This window comes from Pygoscelis adeliae, unplaced genomic scaffold, assembly GCF_000699105.1.
Source record: "Pygoscelis adeliae isolate BGI_AS28 unplaced genomic scaffold, ASM69910v1 Scaffold429, whole genome shotgun sequence".
Lineage (NCBI taxonomy): Eukaryota > Metazoa > Chordata > Aves > Sphenisciformes > Spheniscidae > Pygoscelis > Pygoscelis adeliae.
The window spans coordinates 852,004-861,744 of NW_008825561.1; the positions used below are offsets into that span (position 1 = coordinate 852,004).

At 38.9% G+C, this 9,741-nt stretch overlaps 1 long non-coding RNA gene across 1 annotated transcript; it reads left to right on the forward strand.

Annotated features, from left to right (window-relative positions):
• The first annotated feature begins 3,100 nt into the window (after positions 1-3,100).
• Positions 3,101-6,318, forward strand: LOC103923934. The gene is made up of 3 exons (XR_663953.1): positions 3,101-3,327; positions 5,841-5,908; positions 6,200-6,318. It is a non-coding gene; the product is annotated as an uncharacterized LOC103923934 (long non-coding RNA).
• Positions 6,319-9,741: the final 3,423 nt, after the last annotated feature.

The window sequence follows — 9,741 nt, forward strand, 5'->3', positions numbered from 1 at the left end:
CCGTCACCGAGGGGGCTGTCTGGGGAGTGGGGGGGCGGAGGGCGGTGTTGCGGGCGGGGCCGTGCTGAGGGGTGCTGTGCAGCCGCCGGCGCCTGCTGTTTCTCCCGGAGGTAAAGCGTGCGTGCTAGTCAAGGGCGAGGGTGGTTCTCAGCAAGGCCTTAATTTAGGTGCTCTAACGTGGCCCCTAAGAGTGCTCTAGACTCCCTCTACATTTGGCTATATGATGAGCTTAAGGGGACAAGCTTTCCAACGTGTAGGCAACTAAACTGAAGGAATGAGGATGCTCCCTCTTCTTTCCAGTTCTTGGGTTACTGGAGAGTAACGTCTGCTTGCTGGTGTTACTATCAACCTAAATTCTTACTGCAGCCTACATTTTAAAGAAAGCAAACGGCAGGCTAGCTGTGGCTTCCCGTTCCCTTGGGCTGACAGTGCTGGTCGTGACAGCTACTGCACCAGCGTGGAAGAGGACGTACCTTTTTTTGTAATCGGGCACTGCCTTTATCTTTCACGAGTACATTAGTAGCTATGGTACTTTGCATAAATAATACTAAAATGTAGATTAGACATACTGCTGCAGCCCTGACAAAGAAGGAATAGGAAAATTTGTTTACCTTCCTGCAGCTGAAAATTTTCTTTCAAAATATAATCAACATCTCTATAGTTCATTTGTGTATTATTGTGTGCATAATACATATCATTTAAGAAAGAATGCATAAAGGGCCTCTTAAATTTCAACTCTAAAATTAGCAGCTAAGGTTGAATGTCATCAGCATTGCTCATTCAATTAAAAAACTTGTTACTCACGCTTGCTTATGTGTTGATGTGTTCTTTATTATTCCCTGTTTAGAAGAGTATTGTGGGTAAAGTAATGCAATTTGGAGATGAGTTGCAAATAGCTATAGAAGCAAGCATACCACTGAGGTCACAGCATGATTTTTTCTCCTGTGTGATCAAGTGCTCTTTGCAGCTTGATCTTTGTGTAGGAAGAGGACGTCATAGATGATATACTACAATAATGGAATATTTTTATTTCTGCTAAAAGATTGGCACATGCTCTGAACAGCTTATTTTGCTATGAGACATGGGGAAGAGAAGAAAAAACAGGAGGTTTCAAGGTGGTAGAGGCCAGGACAGTAGATTAATGTGCAATTACAGCAACAATTACAATTATTTATTCTCTGTGGTATCTGCAGGTGCTTCTTGGTTCTGTGAGAAGATGGGAAAATGGAGGGTTGTGGTTTTTTGGGTTTTTTTAATGTGTTAAGGCCAAGGGCAGAAATAAGCATATTAAATGTTTTCAAGGACAGTTTCAGTTCCAGGTGATCATCATTAATGATCTGCCAATGCGCAACATGAGGAGTTGCTTCCAATTCGTATCCTCATGTGAGCAAGGCTAAAGAGCATTTGATGCTTTGTCCTCATATTCTGTAAGAAATTAGTTGAAATCAGTGAGAGTCCCAAAGTGAGTTCAGAGAGCAGGATTTGATACGGTAGCTTTAACGCTTCAACTAGTAAACCTTATTTATGTAGTACTGGACTGGAGTCCAGAGATGACTGATAGTGCTAGCTCGCTGATAGGAGCTGTGACTGCATCTTCATGGTCAAGTTCAATGAGGGGTCTCAGCAGTCTTTATGCATTCCTTCATTAAAAGTCTCTTTCCTTCCAGGTTGCGTAGATTCAAATTTATAAGTGACAATTTTGCTAGTTTACAATTTTTCCACTTTATCTCTTTTTATTTTACTGGTTATTAGCAAAAGCAAATTTGCAGAAGCAAAAGAAACTGATTACTCTCAAATTCTGGTGTGGCTGACTTAATGCTGATCCCGAATAAAGAGTAAAAAAAAAAAAAAAAAATTTGGACAGGAGAGTTCTTAGCCACTGATCTGTCCTTACATAGTTTCAGAGTTTACAGCTCTGTCCTGAAATAAAGATTTACAGGGAAATGACTTGCCAAATTATGTTGAATTACACTTTTTAATGTAATTACGGACATATTTCTACAGGGCATAGGAATATTCTGTTTTTTTTCTCAAGAATCCATTTGTGGATTCAGCTGACTTTTCTTCTTGATCAGTATTGAGCTCTATATACTATTTATAGACTAAGGGACTGAATTAGAGGCCCTAAATCTTAATTTGAAAGAAGACACGTGCCTGTTTGTAATGAGCGTGGAGGTTCAGAACAGTCTCACCTACATAGAGGTGCCAACTCTTCTTGCTGCCATGGCATGAACTGGTTGTACAAGAGGCATTAATTTTCTGAGTTGCTTTGAAAAGGGATAACAAAGGGAACTAAACATTTGCTCAGTTTTAGAATAACATTAATCTTCCGGAACCTTTGTAACCTGGAAGTGACACAGCTTTGGTATGTTGTGACAAGGCTTTGTCAACAAGAAGTGCACATTTGTGTCCTACCAGAGATTTGGCTGTTACGCTCTTGGTAAGTACAAGTCCATTATTGACAGTACAAGGCAAGCTCTTGGTTAAAATGCCAATGATAAAGGAAGCAGAAGTCTGCTTCCCATCCCCACCCCCCAAGACTTCTTTAGATCAACAGTTATTTAAATACCAGGAAACTGTGAATTGAAGATAATAACGTATTAATAATAGTTAAGGAGTCATGCCATTTGTATCCTTGCATAGCTCACATCAGTACCTACATATTCGATTATTTTATCAATAATTTCCAAACGATTTAAGCCAATATGTCTTAGGGCCCAAAAGAATTTGAGGGGTTTGATGTCTTTATTACAGAACTTTAGCTGACAACAGATCCTTCTGTCCTTCCCAGCTGTAAACTTACGGTCCTGCAGATCAGTAGCCCAGAGATCATGGTTTGGTCCGTACTGTGCAGTATTAGACACTAGATTTTTATGTTTTGTCAATTAATATTTTGATGTTTTGTAAAATATAAAAGATTTCTCCTAAGGTAGGTCAAGCCAGAGATCTTTTTGACCGATACCTTTAATTTTGGGATTCGGGTAGCTGAATTCAGCACCAGGAACAGTTGAATCTGCATGTGAGCAACTGATGTAGGCTTTCACTTAGTAATCAATTTCTTTGATTTCTCTCTTGTTTTTTTGTTTCTCGCAGGAAGATCAGTATCTGCTTAACTACTGATTTTAATAGCCATTACTGCTAATAAAAGAATGTCACCATACTGTGATTTATATTAATACTCATGGTGCATTTTGCACATGAAAAACATGCAGCCACTGGCCTGTGGGGTACTTGATGCCTCCTGTGCTTTGCAGGCTGTAGAATTTGCTCTTCTGTCTTTTCTGGCATGACAGATGAGGCCCGTCGTCCTGGTCCTGAAGTGGGAAGGTAAAATCTTGGTTCTCTTGGGCTCGAGGCCTTTGTTCTCATATTCAGAAGTTCTGGAATATCGTTCTAGCACTGACAGGATCTTAAGACACAGCACCATAAAAATAAGAACTCTGGGAGATGGTTTGTTAACTGGAGTTTTAGGTTGGGTTCTTCTTTCTGTCTTCTGCAGCATTCTGGAACATTTTTCCTATGTTTCTCCAGTTTATTAGTTCTCTATTGTTAAACGTCATTTGAAAACATATACCCCTTTGCCTGCGCTGCCTTTTTTTCCCCTCTCTTTGTTCTTTATTCTAACTTCACAGATGAGTTGCTTACTTATCTCTCTGAAGCATTTTTGGTATATAGTATGCTTTGTCAAAGACATAGTGCTGCTTCGTCAGCTAATGCGTTCACAAAGCCAGGAGAACAAGATAATCTCCAGGCATGAGATTTAAGAGTACTGGCACATTTAACTCCAGTTATAATAGCAAAGACTTTTCCAAGTACAGATATATGAGGGTGAAGATTTTTCTGTGTGATTGACGAACAGCAAAGACACCTTCATTTAAGATGAGGGAAACATTTGCCATCGTTGCAAATGCAGTCAGATGCAATAGATACCTCAATGTATTTTGAAGAGAAGAATGATAAAGGAAGTTATGAAGATAACAGGAAATTAAATAAAAGGCTGTATTGGTTAACCAAGGGGAAATGAGAAGTCAGGCCATGACACTTGATGGGGTAACTGGTGTTCTGGGCAGAAAAATAAGGTTCATCTAATCTATCTGGACATCCTCAAAATATTTTTTTGTATGAGAAATGATTAATAACAAGGAATAGGAGAGAACTTTGAGGTGAAAGGAGTTGGCTAAAGAGGAGGGGAAATGCATGTTTCATTTGGGGGAGCACATTGGTGTGTATATTGTTAGATTAACCTATCAGGTATATGGAGTTTACTCAAGGAGTTTCTTAAAGTCTTGTGAACTAATCTTACTTCATTAATAACTGTGATACAATATTAAATTTGCTGATGACACAGTTATTAATACAGAGGGGAATTGTGATATCAGGCAGATTGAAAGGACCTCGAGGACCAGGATAATTGGATGAATTTACTCATACAAAGTGCAGCACCATTCAGCTAAGGCTAATAGTGAGAATTTATACTACGAAGATGGGAGTTAATTAGTTTTAGATCACTGTGGGTGAGAATGACCTCATGTGTCAATTGATCACAAGATAACTGTGAGCTGCCAATGTAGTATATTTGGTAAACTAATTCCTGTACAGACAGACATTCTTCACAGGAGGCATTACTTCCCTGAAATTTTTATTTGCAGTACTATATTCTAATCACCTTAATTCAAGAGAGGTGAAGTCAAACTGCAGCAGATGCTGAGAGGACTGCTAGGGTGATCAGGGGAATGAAGAGCCTGTTTTAGGAGCGAAGACTAAATGCTGAGCTTAGCTTGTTTAACCCAGGATTAGAGCAGGTATGACTGCAGTCTTTAAATACCAGGAAAGGAAAAATAATTTAAAGGACAACACTGGCACAAGAAGAAACTCGGTAAACTGGCCAACAGTAATTTTAGGTAGGAAATCTGAAGTTTCTATGGCAACCAATGAGTAAAGAATACTTGAAGGCAAAAAGTTGTTAGTTTTAATATAAAGTTTGACATGCGTATGACAGATAGTGTTCATGGTTGTCATAGCAAGCAACCGGACTCATCGGCTACCTCTGTGTTATGAATATAGCAGTGCCAGTCTTTGGCTCTGAGGCAGACCATCCTCCGTACTGGTAAACTCTCTTAACCTCCCGAGTTAGGGCGCTTGCATCCTTACTGCCTACGGGGGAGCGTCTGGGCTGGCGCTAACCCAGGGAACCATGTGGGAGAGTGCAGGCTGGCCTTGGGGACCGCACTGGCGATTCCACTGCGTGAAAGATTGAGCTCCGGTCCCTGTACCATGCCCAGTATTGTTTAATGTCTTACTGGTTCCAGAGATGTTTTCCCTTCCCTGCTCATTGTGAAGAGTTGAGAAAATTCCTGGTAGAATATGGTATAGACCTCCCTGCTGAAATACTGACGGCACTGAGATTTTTGCCATTATTGTTCCTATTTCTAAAATGTAAATAAATTCTGCTTTATGTGGATATTTGAAGAAAAAAAAGTAAACCTGGGCAAAAAAAGTGTTCTTTTTTTACAATAGAAAATAATTCAATTAAACTTCGTAAAGTAATTTGCTATTAGATCCTACTCTCAGGTCAAAAATCCTACAAATAACTGGAAGATATGAGGAAAAATGGCACTTGCTATTTGCTCTGTTGTTATTCTGTCTTTTGTGCATGTGCTATTAACTACTTTTGGACAGAGGGTAGCAGATTAGACACTGTAGGAGGAGAACATTACTAGTTCTTACAGAAAGACATGAAGAATGCAGTGATTGCACCATTACAAATTTTGTATATTATGTAAAAACAAATGTAAGGATCTTGTCTCTGTTCTTGTAAAATAATCTTTTTGGTTTTGTAGATCTTATTGGAGGGTAGTAAGTTACAGGAGAGAATATGGGAGACCAGTTTACAGATGATGAAAGCACAGTGAGTACATTTCCAGTGTTTTTTCTTTTATACCCCTTTTAATTATATAGCTGTTGCAACGAGATGACCAAAGTGGCAAAAGAACAATCAGAAATTTTCTGCAAATGACAATAGTAAAATGAAGCAACAGTTTCTTAGCAACAAACTGGAAAATATGCTAAATAATATTTTTATTATTTAGAAAATAATATTTTTTTCTGCTGAGGCTTGTGTATGCTATGTTCCAAACGTTGCTTTGAAGTAGACCCAGACTTTTGTGTGTGGTTCTTTTGATGATTAATGTTCTTACAGGTTTGCCTCAACATGGAGTTTTTCTGAAGAACTATTGTTCATGGAGACATTCTTACTTGGAGTATGAATGGAATAAAAAAAATCTTGTTTTGTAAGGCTAAGGCATTAGATGGAACATTAAAGCTGCATCTTTTAAGGGTTTGGCGAACTGTGTTTTAAAAAAAAAAAAAAAGGCAAACCATTCTAGTCAGAGGTTGCTCATTTGGAAATGGTGAGCGACAGTTGATCCAGCTCTGGCCGTGTCTCAGTGGTGGTGAACAGACTGAATTGAACTGCTGCACAGTTTAGGTGCTGAGTCCTGAGCAGAACTGTGATTACACAGCGCATAATCTACATAGTGTACATTATGAAAGCATATTCATTTTTTGTGGAATATTACATTAACAGAAAAAAGGGGAAAAGAAGAAGAAAATGTTTAACTTAATTTGGACCTTTATGGAAACTCTTCAGTAGTCCAAATTAAAAAAAAAAAAAGGCCAAAAAACTCCCAAAAGAAAGCATTACTTTCAAGCTGACCCAAAATCTATTGCCTTCCCCCCCCCCCCCCCCACAACCCACAAAACCCATCCAGAAATATTCTGCTAAATTTTTAATCCTTTTTGGTTTGCCCATAGCATAAGAAATTCTGGCTTTTAATCTGGAGTGCACACATTTTGCCTGAACGCATTTCTTGGCATGTCCTTCTATATCCCCCAAACTATTCCTTCATATTCCAGCTGATTCAGGCATTGCAATACATGCTGAGACTTCCTAAATTTTCAACTTCTCTGTGAATAATTTGATTTACAGGTTAATTCTTTGGGAACATGTAACAGGTAAAGTATGAATCGCAACCCTCTTAGAGCAATTTCCAGAAGGCAGACACCTAACTGCTGGGTAGCAAAGGAGAACTGTGCATCCGTGCAACATGACAAATCTCTTTACCCAAGAGTCCTTAGGTTGAGTCAGTGTACCTGAAGAATCCTTCAGCTACAAAGTCCTACCATCTATTTTATCTTTTTTTGATCTTAGTCTGTATTGCATTTAGAGTTCATTGCTTTAGAACACATGAATAACACTATTTCTCTTCTTCCATTAGGTACGAGTGCCATTTTCCCAGGTGCTCTGCAGTTGTCTCCATCAGTGAAGGATTATTTAAAATAGCCCTGTTTTGGCTTCGCAAGCTTACAAAGCTCCTGTGTTAAAATGGAGGCTCCAATTCGCTCTGGATTGCACAAAAGCAGTATGAAATAGCTCTTTATTCTATTACAATAGCTATGACAAGGTTAGAATGAAGCTGAAAGTAGAGCTTTATTTGGGAGAAGAAAGTAGTGGAAAAGCGAGGAGCTGAAAGCAGCAGCAGCAGTAGAAGGGAAGTCATGCGCAACACTGATCACAGATGAGGATGACAGACCACTTGGGAAGAATATGCCTGCAGATTTACTATCGGAGGGGGTTAATTTTTATATATGTGGTTTTGGAACAAAATACGTAAGCTTTTTTTTTTCTGTCTGGCAAATGTGTGGGTCAAAAGGCAATATGTTGATACTGAATCTGGGCAAGCTAATTCCTTCTGTGATCTTCATTCTGGTCCAGTATTCAATTTACAGAAAAAATTAATCTTATTTTTATTCTGTTTTTCACATTTCCAGGATATTTGTAGGTCTCTCTGACATATCTACTGATTTTAAAATTAATGGGAGTAATTCCTGCACAGCGTTTCCTGGACTGAGTTATAAGGACAGGTTTTTAAAGGCATTAAGGGAGCTCTTTACATGTTTATAAAAACCCCTCTTCTTCAGTGGTTTACAAAATTTATGTAAAACATAATATGATAAATCAGCCTAATTGTATATCTAAACTCCACATTCTTCAGCCTTTAAAACTGAGTTATGGAATACCTGATCTGAAAACTGCAATGAGTTACTAATTCAAGGCACACAAAAGAAAATGTTTTTGGTCTCATAAGATCTTTAAGGTACACGGGAACTATTTGCAAGGTGAAATAACCACAAATGGCTGTGAAAGAACTTGCAAAAGAGTTTTCCTAGCTAATTGAGATTGGGATTTCAGTATGTTTTCCTAATACTTAGCATTGGCAGAAGCCTGCATGTCAGGTTTCTGAATTTAAGAGAACATTTTATAAAACTCTTTTTTCTTTTTTTTTTTTCTCCTCGTGGAGCTAGTTAGTTAACTACTCTGACAGGACTTAGGTTCAGTTATAACTATCATAGTTGCTGTCTGATGATGTTCCCTGGTTAAAAGGATAATGCAAAGGAGATGTTCAAAATAGCATTTCTCATTTTAATTGGTCATCTTGCCTTGAAAACTCCAAATGGTTTTGGTTTTCTTTTACATAACAGTTTAACTATTTATATGTACTTTGGATTAGATTTTTCTGCTAGTAATTCTGTTGTACACTGAAATTAATGGAGATGCTTTAATTTTTTACTGTTTTGCTGGTTTAACTGAGCACAGGATTTGGCCTAACTAGTACAGAGAAGTAACAGACAAAGGACTGTGTTGGGTTTTTTTGCTAAATAAAAGCTGAGGTATTTACTGATCATAAAATAAAAGTCAGTCAAATTGTGGGCAATATACTACATAGTATTATCTAATCCTTACGATTTCTGGAATTATTTTTATCCTTTATCAACAAAACTTACTGGGTCATGCGGGCTTTTCACAGCAATAGCGAAACGTTGCACCCACTCACATAAGCCCTTGTACAATATTTACGGGTTTTTTTAACTCCTGGTGCGAGTGTGATTGTTTCGTTGTGTTCCATATGATCATTGCAAAGGCCACTGTCTTGAGGCCTGGAGAATTACTTTGCTCAGTAAATGCTAAGTGCAACTGTGTGTGTTGATTCTTGTCCTGCATGCATTTTGCATCACTAACCCACCCCAAAAGAAGCTGTCTTACTAAATTTTTAAAAAAGATAGCATTTTCCATGCTTATTTGTCCATCAATCGGGGATAAAAATGGCATACCTTTGTTTTGAAATACGCTCCCTTGTACCCCCAATGTAGTCTGTATCTGTGAGCCAGAACGAGAAATCCTACAGCATCCAAAGCGTATCAGGAAGAATATCCATATTGGAGTCTGCCCTATTGTAAGTGTGAGCAGTGTGTAACCTGAGTCAAGGAAAAAGGCAGTAAAGGTGAAGAACAAAAAGTTACGAAGAGTGGAAGTGATGCCTTCGGTGTAGATTCACGATTCGCTGCCAAGGATGTCAAAGGTTTTTCTTTGGGTTGTTTTATTTTTTTTTTTTTAGATTAATATGGAAGCATTCATGGGGGGGGGAGCCTGCTTTGGACTTTTCATTAAAATCAGCATGTTTATAGGTTTCTTCTGTGTAATTCTGCTATGAAATAGTTGTGACAGTGGGGCAGGACGCTGGTGAGGTGTCCTAGGACAGCTGGAAAGGGATGTCACCCGAGCTGAGGGGACGGTAGCATTGGACGAGGAGCCCCGCGAGGGGGGCCGCAGCAGTGGAAGAGAAGCGTCAGGTAGCTGTGGGAGGGACAGTCCACGGAGGCCGCAGCAGTGGAAGAAGAGTC